The sequence below is a fragment of the Bacillus rossius genome, chromosome 8 (assembly GCF_032445375.1).
Source record: "Bacillus rossius redtenbacheri isolate Brsri chromosome 8, Brsri_v3, whole genome shotgun sequence".
Lineage (NCBI taxonomy): Eukaryota > Metazoa > Arthropoda > Insecta > Phasmatodea > Bacillidae > Bacillus > Bacillus rossius.
In genome coordinates this window covers 17,091,787-17,107,457 of record NC_086336.1, presented here as the reverse complement: position 1 = coordinate 17,107,457, position 15,671 = coordinate 17,091,787, and positions in this window count along the sequence as shown.

Below are 15,671 nucleotides of genomic sequence, written 5' to 3'. Positions count from 1 at the left end.
GTGCGCAAATCAGTTTCATATGAATTTAAAACAATTATAATTTATTTGCTTTTAGAAATCTAGGCCTATATTCCTTCGCCTCAACACGCAAGGCTCTGAACTTATAGTGTTTGAGATGTGTTACGCTTGCCTAATATGTGACTGTCAGCAGCAACCAAATATATATTTATTTTAGACTAGCTAATAACCCGCGACTTCGTTCGCACATTTTCTGGAGTATTGATAAAATCATACCTTTATAAAGCCTACATCCAGCATTCTTTGCTGTAGAAAAATAAATTTTTATGAAAAAAATAACTTTTTCATTTTTTACATGCTTAAAAGACGAAATCAGAAATTTAATAAAAAATTGTTATTCAATGTGCTTGTTTTCATTCTTATGTTTATTCATGGATCCAGAAGATTATGAATTATGCCTATTTTTTAAAAAAAAAACCTTAGGCCTAACGTTCTTTAGGGGTGGAATTTCAAAATAAACTGAAAAAATTTTTAATTTGTATTTTTATCATAAATCAAAATTTTATTTTAGTAGTTTCAGATACCTACATTTTTTAAATAAAACATAAACTAAAAAAAAAAATATTTTTGTTGTTAGTTTTGTATTTTATTTCAGCTACAAACAAATATCATAATGTTTAATAACATTAGGAGATGTTATCTATATTAATATTTAAAACAAACAATCCTTATTCAACCTTAGAGATAAAGTTTCACAAACGATTGATGTTTGATATAAGAGTTTGTTTGTTTTTTATTGACAACAAGAATTATTCTCTATGCTTAATTAAAAGTTTAAAAATAAAATAATATTCTTATAAATAATCTTGCTCCTATTTGCCCGTTAGTGTTTGAATTTCCAAAACACATTATTTGTGCGTGGAAGTTTTCGTATGTTTATTATTAATAGCCAAAAACATGTATTAAGATATAAAAATTTCGGAAAAAAATATTATAATTTTTTTTAATGTACTCTTCCATTTTACATTCTTTAGGGTTAAAACTGCACGATATTAAAACAAAGATGGCGTTAAAAAATTTTGTATGTTAATTTTTGTACCAAAAATCATTAATTACACATGATTAAGTTCGCAGAAATAATTATACTACTTAAAGCATTCATTCCCACTTTTTTACCCCTGAGATGTTAAATTTCTCGAAATGCAATTGTTTTTGGAAGTTTTAGTATGGTCATTATTCGTACTCCAAAACTTTTATTCGACTTATATGAATTCTGAAATAATAAAACTTTTAAACATACACGCCCCTCATTCACCCTAAGGGGTGAATTAGGCTAAATATAAATAACAGTTGTAAGATTTCCAATTGTTAATACTGGTAACCAAATAAAATTTCTAGATATATACTAAGCCGTTATTTACAATTTAGAGGTTCAATTTTGCATTATATATATAAATTTGTATGTTTATATGTTTACTAAGATTAACAAAATCATTCAAAACTTTTATTTTATTCCGGAGATACAACAGGTTTTTAAATATATATTTTCCTTTTCACGACTTAGGGGTTGAAATATGCAAAAAAAAACATATTGTAGTTTGTTTTTGTATGTTTGTTAATGTTACCTAAAATCATTTGAAATACTTAGTTTAAAAAATCTTGTTAGTTTCACGTGCGTGTATATTATTACCGAAAATCATCCAAAAATCTTAATTCAATTCGTTTTAAAATCATTTGTTTTCAAAAACTACATACCCATTTTTACCCCTAAGGGGTTAAATAATGCTAATATAAAAATTGAGCATGTTAGGTTTTGTTAAGTTTTTTAATTGGTACCAAAATTCATTTATTACGCTTAATTCACTTCTAAATAATAATCACTATTTAAAAAATATTTAAAAAAAAAATTAAAAAAAGGGAACAAATGTTTATATAACTTATAATATGTGTAATATTTTCACCCAAAATTATACAAAAAGCATAATTTAATTCGAAGATTGAATCATATGTCTTTAAATTATACTTAACCTTTTATCACTTCTTAGGGGTTGAATTTCGCAAAACATAAAAATTGTTGTTCATTTCCATATGTTTATTATTGTAACTCAAATTGATTCATTGCATTTTATAAAAATTTAAGACATTATATTAATAATAAGAACTTACTTACCCTTTTCTCACCCCTTAGAGGCTGAAACTTGCAAAAAAATTAATGTTGTTAATTTTATTTCCACATCACTCTTATCCAAAATAATTCAACACAAAAATTAAAATGGATGTTATTCGTATCCATATGTTTATTATTGGTACCAAAATTCTTTCATTGCACTACATAAAATTCAGAGATATAATAAGTAAGTTTTAGAAAATACTTACCACTTTCTCACCCCTTAGGAATCTAAATTCAGCAAAGATAAAATTTGTTGTTGTTAGTTTTAATGTATACTTCGTTGTTTCCATAAATAATTCAATACACTTTATTTAATTCGGAGATAGAATTATTTGTTTTTAAAATGTACTTCCACCCTTTTCACCTCTTAGGGGTTCAACTTCAAAAAATAAATTTTTTTGTTGTTCGTTTCCATATGTAAATTATTGGTACCAAAATTTATTCATTGCACATAATAAAAATCAGAGATATAATAATTATTATTTAGAACATACCTACCCCTTTATTACCCCTTAGGGGACGAAATACCCAAAAATAAAAATTGTTGCCGTTAGCTTAAATATGTACATTATTGTTGCCCGAAATCATTCAAAATGCTTATTTTAATTCGGAGATATAATTATTTGTTTTTAAAACATACTTAGTCTCTTATCGACCCTAAGGGGTTGAACCTAGGAAAAAAATAAAAATTGATTTTGTTCGTTTCCATATGTCGTTGAGCTTAATAAAATTCAGAGATATAACTATTATTATTTTGAACATAATTACCCCTTTCCCACCCCTTAGGGGATCAAATTGGCGAAAATTAAAAATTTTTGCTTTTAGGTTTAATATGTACATTATTGTTGCCCGAAATCATTCAAAACGCTTAATTTAATTCGGAGATATAATTATTTCTTTTTAAAAATACTTACCCCCTATCGGCTCTTAGGGGTTGAACTTAGAAATAAATAAATAAAAAATTATGTTGTTCGTTTCATATGCTTATTATTTTTTACCCATGTTCATTCATTGAGATTAATAAAATTCAGATATATAATTATTAATTTTTAGAACATACTTACCCTTTTCTTACCCCTTTGGAAATGAAATTTGGAAAAAATAAGAAAATTTGTATTTTGTTTAATTGTGTACATCATTGTCACCCAAAATAATTCAAAACAATTTAATTCGGAGATATAATTATTTGTATTACAAACATACTTACCCCCTTTTCACCCCTTAGAGGTTGTACTTCGAAAAAAATATATATAAATCTTTGTTGTTCTTTTCCATGTGTTTATTATTAGTGGCCAAATTTATTCATTGCGCTTAATAAAAATTAGAGATTTAAATATTATTTTTTAGAACCCCTTAGGGGATGAAATTCCCAAAAATAAAAAATAGATGTGGTTAGCTGTAATATGAATATTATTGTTACACCCAAAATCATTCGAAACACTTAATTTAATTCGTAGATTAAATTATTTGTTTTTAACACATACTCACCTCCTTTTCACCCCATTAGGGGTTGAACTTCGAAAAATATAAACATTTTGGTTGACATTCTTGATATGTTTATTATTTTTACTTAATATATTTTCCTATGCTTGATTAGTTTGGCAGAATAAATTAATTATCTTAAAACCATATTTACCCCTTTTTCACCCCTTTAGTGATAGATGGTTTATTTAGACATAGCCTAGTTGCTAAGTTAGCGAAAGAGCTTTCCAATAAAAAAAGTTTCATCGAAATCCGTTCAGTAGTTTTCCATTGATGCTCAAACATAGACAGACAACAAATTTTTAAAGTATGATTTTGAGTTCTCCATAATGTAAATAGCCACTTGCAATAGCTTTTCCAACTTTTCAACGAATGTACAGATTTTTTGCCTTGAACCATTTTATAGTAGTATACATATATTTCAAGAAATACTACCTATTGTAGCCATACCCATGGTGCGAATTACTATAAATTTTTATATTACAGTTAATCCTTTCATGATCCATAGACCTGAAATCCACCGTCAACTTAAAAGTTTATTTATTTATATATATATATTTCACATTTTTTGAACACGATAACTTCCGCAATTTTTTGCCAATAACTTCTAAACTGATACATAATAAGTGGAAAGTATCAGTAGAGTTCGTTATTGGGCAATATCTAACCAAAGGGGTAGAAATGTGGAAGGTTTTGTCGAAAAACAGAAATACGCTATAACTCCCATAAAATGAGAAATATCACATCCGTTTGAATGTAGTTAAATTTGTACAAGTAATGCGATGAGATTTGGTCTTAGCAATTATTTTATACGACCAAACATAGCTTGATGAGGTTAAAAAACACATTTGAGGACAAAATAAAATTTTATCTCTTATTGTATGCACGTCTTCGGATCCATGAAAATTTGTGTTATTTTAATAATATTTCTCTAAAACGTTTTTTCCAAAACATTTTTTTGATTATACGAACTGTTTATGAAAGGTGTTAAAAATAGGGGCAAACTATTAAAAAAAATCTTGGCTCCTTTAGTAGGAAAACAATCAAATCCGTTTGGGTTTTTTGCAAAACTTATAATTTTTATATAAAACTTTTGTCTAACACAATTGTTGATGAGACGAGCCAATATTGCAAGTGGTTGAAAAAACAAGGGTTGGATGACGAAAAAAATGCATACCTCCCACTGTAGGCAAAACTTGGGATCCATATGAATTTTGTATTATTATTATAATTTTTATACAAAACTTTTGACTTAAACCTTTTTTGAGTATACTGTTTATGAAAGGGGTTAAAAATTAAGTGTGGATTATAAAAAGATTGATAACTCCCTTAGTAGAAACGCTGCCAAATCCGTTCAAATGTCGATATTTTGCCGTTTAAATCGCTTTGAGTGGTGACACACTTATCGCAATTCGTAGGATTTTTCGCAATTGGGCAAGATGAAAGGGTCTTACCGCAATTGTAAGCGAAATAAAAAAGCTTTGTCTTTCTGCAAGTATATATATATATATATATATATATATATATAATAAAACAACCCAAATGCACACGAAACTGAACTACAGGACATTCATCACAGTAAGGCCCGCTCTACAATAAAACGGTAACGGAACAGACGTAAACGAAATTAGAAACGTATGATTGTTCCTTTCCGTCCGTATTTTTCTCTTTCTAAATCTATTGCACGGACCCGTAAGGAAACTTGCTCAGTAAGGAGCAAGCGTGGCTTCACATAAAACTAACAGTATCAAATTAACAACTTTTTAAATCGTTGTAACGGTGGTCTACCTGGTAACATAGTAAGAAGATGTGTCTATATAGGACTTCCGAAATAATGGAAGAAACAACTCTCCTCGACTCTCGTTCGAAACTTTCATTTTTAAAGTCTTTCTCCATCTAGTCATAAGTTAGCTAGTCTATATTTTAACATGAAAATCAGCAGTTCGTTAAAATTTGTCAGGACGAAAAACAGGTGTACAATTCAAACACAACACTTGTTTACATTTTGCTTCTGTAAAATAAAATAAAAACTATAACAAAAATAAAGCAAAACAAATATCTTTAGTAGAAGGAAAACGCAGACATAACGTGCTCCTATTGGTCGAACGGAGCAACATGAAAGGAAGAACTCAGCATTGCCAAGTGGTCCGTATGGGTCCTTATCCGTCTGCATGTTATTGTATAAAAGCTCTGATCCTTGAGTTCCGTCTTAGTTTCTTGATCCGTCTCCGTTTCCGTGATCCGTCTCCGTTTCCGTGATCCGTTTCCTTTTCCGTGATATGTTTCCTTTTACGTGCCATTGTAAAATGGGTCTAAGTACTTTTTTTAACGGCTCAGTAGACAAGAGCTCTAAGCAAACATCCATTATTTTTATAGGAACATAGTATAGTTAATTATGGTAAACTTTGCCGCTTTGTCCCCCATTGTCACAGCGGCAAATTTTGAGAAATCATGCTAAAGCGAAAGCACTGAGCGCGTTTATAGCATACTGTTCGGCGCGCGGGGCTTTCGTTTCTGTGTGAGGACGAGCCAAAGAGAGACTCGCGGGAACCAGCTTGGAGCGCGAAGAAGCGCCAAAGAGGAGACAGAGAGAATTCCGCTACCTGCATCGGCGCCGTCGCGATAGACGAGAGATACCGAGGCAGTCTTGGCAGTCTTGCAACCCTCGTAAATGGTTTTCATCTGACTCGCTAAAGATTCCAGTTTTTCTCTACGATTCTTTAGCATCATGTCACAGGTCTAGCGGAAGTCTGGCAAGGCAAGGTTGTATTAACTGCACACAGAAATAAATATGGGCATCTGAAGGGTTTCCTAATAGCAAAAAAAATTTATTACGAAATAATTTAACATACTTAACTATAAAACTTAATAGATTGTAGCGAGCTAGGAAAAAGCATACATTTCATTTTCTTTCGAAGTATTAAAATAATAGTTGTACTTTGTACTAGAACATTACAATATAAATGACAATTTTTTAGTAACACAGAAATTCGTGCATTTATCGTCGGTGATCTAATTAACAGACAAGCTATATATGAACTACATGGGCGTATGGTTAGAACAAAGTTGGTAAAATCATTCGTAATTACGCAATGTATAAGTTAATGTTGCAAAAGCTTGTGTTGTAGGTGAGTTTTGAATGTGTTGTTTTGGAATCATATTTTTGCATTAGGGCACTTTGAGTACCAAATATTCAAATTCTTTCAATTTAGGACGCCATTTATTTTCAACAGGATACAATTTCATATGCATTTACACATTAATTTTAAAAAACCGAACAATTTATAAATATTAATTAAATTGTTAATTTGGGTGGTGGATTGCGGGATATAAATATAAATAATTAGTAGGCATAGCGGAATAACCTGTGATATTGCCGACGTCTTTTGAATAACGAATGTATGACAAGTAATTACAGAAATAATTGTGTTTGTGTGACTGTTTCCCTAAACGAATGAAAGCTAACCTACGTTAATATTACGAGTTTTCTTGCTTTTAGGACGGCGAATGAAAAGTTAGAGGATACCAACCAACACTGATGTGCCAATAGCTGACCATGAACACTTGATAGGATATTCTTGCTTAACATAGCTTGACATCTTGTATAAACAAATATAGGCCCACAAGCATACCACTTTTCCCTCAAATAAATTATTGTTACGAGTGGGAGTAAAAGGTTCGTGAAGGATAGCCCAACAATTAAGTTTTTATACAGTTTTATTTTCTCTAATATTTACATAATCACTTATCAAACAACTATTCTATATTCTCTATTAAAAGTTTCTGTATGTCCGCTATTCTCCAATTAATGTTCCTCCAGTCCCAGTTCGCTGTACACACTCACACTCACAATGTCTTCGCCACAATGGCTCGCTCGCAGTCTAGTCGCGTCGCGCAGCTCTCCCTGTTCGCTGATATCGCCTCCTCGTCGCACTCGGAACTCCAACTCAAAGGACTCGCCTCTATCGCCAGAACTCTCCATTCGCCGGTATCGCCTGCACTGCCGCGGAGGGGCCGAGGCGTCCTTATATAGCCCCGGGCCACCCTTCGAGAAGCCACGGGAGCCGAGGTGACGGGACGCGTCACCCTAGGGCCGACCCGACACCCGAAACGTCCAGAAGTAGGAAGCTCGTTCTCTCAAACACTCGCGGCAGCTTCGTGGAATTTCCAAGGCCACTCGGGGACGGGTAACAATGACCGCAGCTAGAGCGGAGCGGTGGGGGGAGGGGGAGCCGAACAAGCAGGCCCGCTAATGCCTGGTATGCGTGACGTCAGCGGACGGCGCGACACCGCTTGGCCTGGCCGGCGGGTCCTTCCACGAGCCAAGTGTACCGCGCGGGCGTAACATTATGTTTATGCTGCAGTGTTACACACTAATATAAGATATGATATTGCTACCATTATTAACTACAATATGTGTCAAATGTCCCTCACAAAAAACATGATACGTACAAATTTCGTTAAAATATTTTACTAGATTTTCTTGAATTAGAATTTAGAAATTATGTAATCAATTACCAAAATGTTGGTTGCAGCAGATGATTTCGTCAATTTACTAGACAATTGCATAAAAAAAGCTAGTTCGCTTTCGCTTACAGTTGGTATATGTAAGACATTAAAAAAAGGTTAAAACCATGGATTATAATCGGTTTGGTGTAACCTATTTGAACAAAAGACAAAATTAAGCCAAAATTAAATAACAACCATTTTATATGCAGCTAAGACATAAATACACATTTCAACTACAGAAACAGGATTAGGTCTGTTACACGAATAACTAAAAACATTTACGATAAAACTGAAATTGCTGAGCACAAAATTAGAAGAAATATTAGGGAATATTAAAAGGAGATCACTGGCTTAAAAAATGAAAAAGTTAATATTAAAACTGTATCAAACGCTTACTAAATAATATATTTCAATTAAAATCCCGAAGAAGCTGTAAACACTACCCAAAATAATTTTTTTTTTTAATATTGGAAATGTTATGGCTTTATAAATCCTTAAAAATAAGTTTAGTTATCTCCAAATATGATTTAGTTAACACTAAAATTTATCATAAGTCTTAATTTAATAGAATATGACGTACAACCTACTATTTCTGAAATAAACAACCACCAGAGTGTTGGGTCCTGATAATATAAGTGTAAACATATTAAAAGAATACAAATACAAATCGTATATCGATATCAAATTACATCTCATATTTAGAATAATATATTAAAAAATAATGTAATGTTTAGACAATGAAAAATATTTTATGTAAATAGATATGGGCTTAGAAAATGTTCAAGTAACAGATGATGCTCTACACAAGGTACCTAACAAATTATTTCGCACAATTCTAAATGTGAGTGTAATGTTGGATCTTGCTAATGCTTCGATTCGGTCTCGTATATAATACTTGTAGATAAATAGGATTAAGTAAGAGGTTTGGCAAACAATTGTTTTATAAGTTGTTTGGAGGGTAGATCTCGGAGAATAAGATTTAATAAACTGGCGTCCATTAATTACTTGAGTAGTTTAGAAACGTGGTGGGTTGGGGGGGGGGGGGGGTCGAAGTGTTCTCGGCAATACTCATGTAATAATCCCCCCCCCCCCCCCGGGCCGTCAAAGAAACAGTGTAAAATTGCAAAATTTCGAGAAGACTGGGTTAAATTAAGGAAAACATGTTTCTCCACTAAAATGAAACTAAATTCTTCACAATAATATTTATCTCGGTTATGTGTTAGCCACACAAAGACGTTTTGATTATGGTACTTATTTGTGATGCCGGAATTTCGGGATTGTGAAGAGATAATCCCGGGATCCCGATATAGTCCCGGGATTACAGGCAGGTAATGAAAAATCACAAAAACTAGCTTTTTGTTAATTTTTTTCGTCAAAATAATTAAATGTTTATAAAATAATCATTCAAAAAAGGACTTAGTTAAACTCAAACTGAAAAACTGAAAAATCTTCTAAAGTACTTTAAAATAAGCAAACAACATAGGTCTCCAACCAAACATTATAAACTTTCGAAACAAACATGAACTCACAACTTATAAATAAATTCCTGAAATAAACGTTATTCTACTTGACAGATCAAAGAAACATAATGACCAGCTGAACAAAAATACACTTCAAGTTTCCCTTACAATGTTACAAGTTATAATGTTACAATACTCTTCAACTATTGACTCTTTGCTAAAATTAAATTACCTCGTGACGAGATTCTTAAAGGTTTGTAAATTAATAAATCAGTCAAAAATAATGCGACGTTATACTTCAACAACATCCCACTTACAAGGTACATCGCTTAAGATAAACTGGCAACTTCCAGTTTTAACATAACAATATAAACTTGAAAAAAAAAAACTTAATTGCTTGAATTTAAGTATTTCGACTAGAGTCACTGTTTATAATACTTAAAATTAACACCTTAAAAAATCTAATAAAATTCAAATAAAACCTGATGGTTTACATCCGAGATCTATTGAGAAATAATAACGCATATAATGTTTCGTCTCCAAGCCTGCTTCTTAAGTTTGTTGCACATGCATGCTGAAGGTGAAAAAGCCCGCTCGGACTCGATGCGATAACACTCGAAATATCTCGTGCGCCATTGGCGATTGGCGTTTCGTTTTTGATACTGAAATTAATGTTTCGTTTTATGCAATATTAAAAAAATAGAAAAAAATATGTTATCCCAAAATATCCAGGATTCGTATGATCTAATCTAGAGAGTTTCGGGACAGAAAAACGGCCAGAATCCCGGGATCCCGAGTCTCGAGATCCCGGGATCGAAACCTCAAGCCACAAAGTAGTCTCTATTGCAGCCAACCACCGGCCAGCAAAACGCGCGACTCTACGAACTCTGCGGTGAGGTTCAAGGAGCAGATGATTTTACTGAAAATCACATGGCCATGTTTGTTACAGCAGTTACTTTTGAGACCATATGTAAGGCCCCACCGACTAAATTATTATGAATATTCTTTGACGAATTTTAGTAACTCATATCTAGGTATTTTATTGTTCGGTTTTCTTACTGTGATTCTAGACTACGTCCTTTCTTAAATACTTGTCTTAACTAGTCGTAAATAACAGCTATGAAGCAAATACATTTTTTTAATCCAACGCAATGAAGCGCAGATTAACATATTCACACGATAAATAACGCATTCTGAAAAATGTCATGTTTTATAAGCGGAGGGTGGAGAGTTGTCGAGTCAAATCTCGCGGCATCTCACCAATGGGGGAGGGATATCGAAAAATCGCTCAAATCTCCTCATGTATTTGAATTAGGACACTCCCTTAACATAAATATAGCGGTCCGACAAGGCAGTAGTCATGATCTAATATTTTCTGATATACAAAAATTATTTTATGTGACACTGACTTAGGTGAGCTAGTAGTTTCGTTTGCAGATGATAGTGCAATTAAATTATCTTTAAAAAATTATCCTGTATTTGAAACGGTTAGTACTTATCTTAAACAATTAACAATTCTTTCTCCATTGTAAACAAAATCAAACATATTTTTTCTCTGCCAGAATTTCTGGTCAACTATCACACATGAACTAGCATGCCATGCGTGTAATGAAATAATCGTTAATTGAGAAACATTAAAGGCAATAGAAACAATACAGAATGTAAAATACTTAAGTATAGTGTTCTAGAATTATCTTAAATGGGACAAACATGTACCGTACCTTACAAACAAAATTCGAATAATGGTGTAGATATACATTTGTTGAACTAACATATATAATATCACTTCAAGGAATTAAAATGGTTTATTTTGCTATGTTTCGCAATATACTAGCATTGTGGCCTGGGGAGAAACGAGCTAAACGTCATTTAAACCACAAATTTTAAGAGTCATTAATAAAACACCATATATACCCAGCCAAGGATATTTTGAAACTATAGAGAGTATATGGTAGCAAAAGATCGCATATTAGAGCTTTCGAACTGAAATAACGAGTATGTATCAAAGGGAAAATCCGTTAAATTATTTAGCTCATAATTATCCTACATGGCATAGACAGAGCATAAGTTTACCTATTCCTCTAATTTAAAAACAATTTCACAGAGATCTTTAGAATATATTTAGAATTATAATAGTTATACTTCCTGATCATATGAAAACAAAGAATAATTTTCAAATAAAAAGTGACAATCTTTGACTTGATAATTTAACTGAAGAGATTTCAATAATATCTAAGTAAGGTTACTCTTTTAAAAATTGACAATTTAAAAACTAATGTAAGATGAATTGAGTTGTTTTTATTTATTTGTCAATTGTTACAATTTTTAAAAAGGTTTACGTTAGTGTTAATACCGTACGTAGTTTAAAGTGACTGTATGCACTCACACACGTTTACTTTATAAGTGCTAATTCTTTTTTTGTTTATTCTAATGAATGACACCAAAGTGTCAGACATAAAAAAAAATTATATACCTATAATATAGTTTTATGTATTCTCCTTTAACGTCTATTAAAGAACATTACGTAACTGCTACTAAAAACATTATAAAAATATTAAACAGCTTAAAACCCTCGATATCTGCTTTGGGAATACTGAAAACAACGAACATGAATCACATTGCGAAGATACAGAAGCGACAGCCAATGAAATGTTGCCCTCTTTGGAACAAAAATTAATGGTATCAAGCTCAGTATTCACTGTATCAGGTCGCCGAATAGTTTATGTCAACTATTCCTTCGCGAAGTGCGGTATATATATATTAGACCACCATTGTTACTAAGTATACTGCTTGTATGAAACAAGACTAAATGGATGTGTGAATCGCTGCGATGTAGGCTCTGCGTGGCGCCGTGGCTCGCACACCTTATCGAGAAGACTGTGGCATTAGGAAAGGTTTAGCCTGACAAGTGCAATGTAGAGGGACAAAAGATATCTCGCGAATGGCGAGGAGAAAACGGTGCGAGAGCGGTGACCAATATAATTTTATCTTTTCCATTTACTCTCTTCGCGCTCCCGCACACACACACACACACATACACACACACACACATACACACACACACACAAACGCATATGCTAGGCGCGAGCTGAGGACTGTCTCCTCTGATGAACGTGGTGAGAAACAACGGTAAAGATTCGAGCTCAATACTGTTACGAGTGGGAGTAAAGGGTTCGTTAAGGATAGCCCAATAATTAAGATTTATACAGTTTTTATTTACTTCTAATATGTATAGTACTTATATTTACATAACCACACTAAATGTCCTATAAGAAGCATCTCACTCTCTATCCAACGCTCTTCATAATGTCTCTTTTATCACAGTTCACTGTACTCACTCCTTACACACAGTCCTTGCCCGATGGCTCACTCGCACAGTCCCGCGTCGCACCGCCTGTCTCGCCCTCTCGTAGCACTCGCTGGGTCTTCACACTCTCCGTACTTACTTCCGAACTCCCCAGAGTACAGAAATGACATGTGAACAAATATCTAATTGTTATATATTTCTGTGTATAATGCATATAAAATATTTTTCAAGCAATATTAGGTTGAATTAATTTCACTACACGAAACTGTTACACATATGTACCTAATTAGAACTGTAGTTTGAATTAGTGTGGGTTTATTTTTTACCGCTCACACAGGGGCGGCTCCACGGTATGGTGAGGTGGGCAGCCACCCGGAGCCCCGCTGCTATCAGGGCCCCACTCCACACGTGTTGATTTTGATTTATTGTTATTTGTCAGGTGTTTTATTAAAAATATGTATATAAATGGGAACGGAAAATTAAGTTTTTACTACGTTTGGCCATAAATTGCTGGTCAATACCTATTTCAGTTCATGATTTCGTACAAGAAAACTTTCAAAAAAATTTTATTTCCACGTTTAATGACGCGATTATACTGCAAATTTTATCTTTAGCATTTATTGAACTGCCTTGAGGATGATTATTCAGTAAAGAAAATCAAAATAACCTAAAATAATTCAGCTAAACCATATTCGAAATTACGTTTCAGTTTAGTTGGGTTAGCAATGTTGTTTGAAAGACAGTGTTTTTCGGATCATCCGGTGGAGGGCCTACAAAAAAAATAAACAGATCAGGGCCCCGCAAAGTCCAGGGCCGCTACTGGCTCACAAACAAATAAAACGCTAAAAATGTTACTGGCAAGCACTTACTAGACAGAAATGTGGAGACAAATTTTTCTAACCGAATGTTTTCAGCTATATATCTCAAATATCCTTGTCACTAAGAAAAGGTAATACGAGTGAAGTGCAGAGCAATATTCTATTCGATAGAAGTGCGAGTCGCTCCATTCAGTCATTTGAGACATTTTGGTGGCAGTGAAGCAGTTTATAGTGTTAGTCTATCAGCGAACTGTGCGACTGTATTTCTGCATATCTATCGTTCTACTGTCGTGACTCAAACTTTTGGCAACTGCAATTTTGAATAAGAATGCAATTTAAGGTGGCCTATCAAGTAATTTTATTACAGCTGGTTCATCCCAAATAAACCTTTTTTGGAACCGCGGTTAAGATCTAAGTAGTTTCAATATTCTTTCTCCACAATTTAAAATCGCACAGCTATGGACCTAGTGAACTATAGACATGCGTCTAGTAAGGCGAAACTTTAAACTGTTGAGAGATATAAAAATGTATTAATAATTACTTTAAATCTTAGCATAGCTGATAAAAAATTTAACAGAAACTAGTTTCTAATAATACTTTCCGAAAAATGTCAAGTAGATAAAATTATTTTATTCGTATACTAACTACTAACCGATATGCGTGTATAGGCCTACCAGAGCGTGAACAACTTTTTTTTTTACCATCGTCAATTTACCTATTTTTAAAAACTTAATTTTAAACGTTTTCAGGTAAATCCTGAATAAATATTATGATGGTAATTTATGCCTTGAGGGTTTAAAGTTTAAATTGATTGCATGTATTATTTCTGTCATAATAACAATCCTGCCTATTTATTTATATACCTAACATGTATAGCTTCAAGGTGGTTATGAGTAAACTATAGATAAATAAAACAAAGATAAACAGGTTATTCACTCCTTTGCTTTCGCCTTCTACATTGTAACACGTTGAGGAATCAAATTCCTAACAAGTGGTAACAATGCCTATACGGAAGAAATCATTTTAAACCTGCGTGAATGTTTCATATTTCAGTTGTGTTACCTCAGCTTACCCCAAAGAAGTGATTCCTTGTAAATTGTAGCTTCCTGTTTCTATGTGCTTCTTTAACTGTTCAAATAAATTAATTGATATTGAGCTTGTTTGATGAATCACAACTTTATCGTAGGCCCCTGTGTACCTGAAGGTCATAATTATTTACTTAAAACATGCAAAATATTAAAAGTATAACTACTGTAGAGCTACTACTGTCGTGTAAATATTTCTGGAACAAGCAGAGCCACGCATTACATTAATATGATTTAATACATACATGCATACGTACTTAAAAATATAATGCAATTTATTTAGTAACACAGATTCCAATACTGCGTTATATTTTCTCTTCTTGAGAGTTTAGTGTCGTGCGGTGTAAAATTCTCCCAAATTGTGTTTACTTATGTAAGAAAAATTGTTTCTTCAAAGTTTAGAATGTAAAAACTAATTCCTAAACTTTGTAATTACTTTAGTTTTTCATAAACTTTACTTCAGACCTACTCTAACAGCAGTAAAAATCATCCCAGTTTTCATAAACTTTACTTCAAACCTACTCTTACAACAGTAAAAATCATCCCTCCTTCCTTCCCATCATTTTTTAACTTTACTTAAATCAAACTAGTATCCCATTTTTATAGAAACGAATGCCTTAAAGAGATATAGATTTTCCTGAGATTACCAACTATATAAATTATTTTCGTGTACAAGCTTTTTATCTTCGGCAGAGCTCACTTGATTTATTTCTCTTGGTTTATCGACAGATAAATTGGAAAAAATACACTAATTATAGCTCCAAATAGCTGGTTACGAAACTCGAAGTATAAAAGTCATTTTACTTTCATTGCTTGAAAATATCTCTTCATTCTACTTCTTTCAATTCTTAGATAGTGTAGCCAAAGATTGGCTGTAACAAC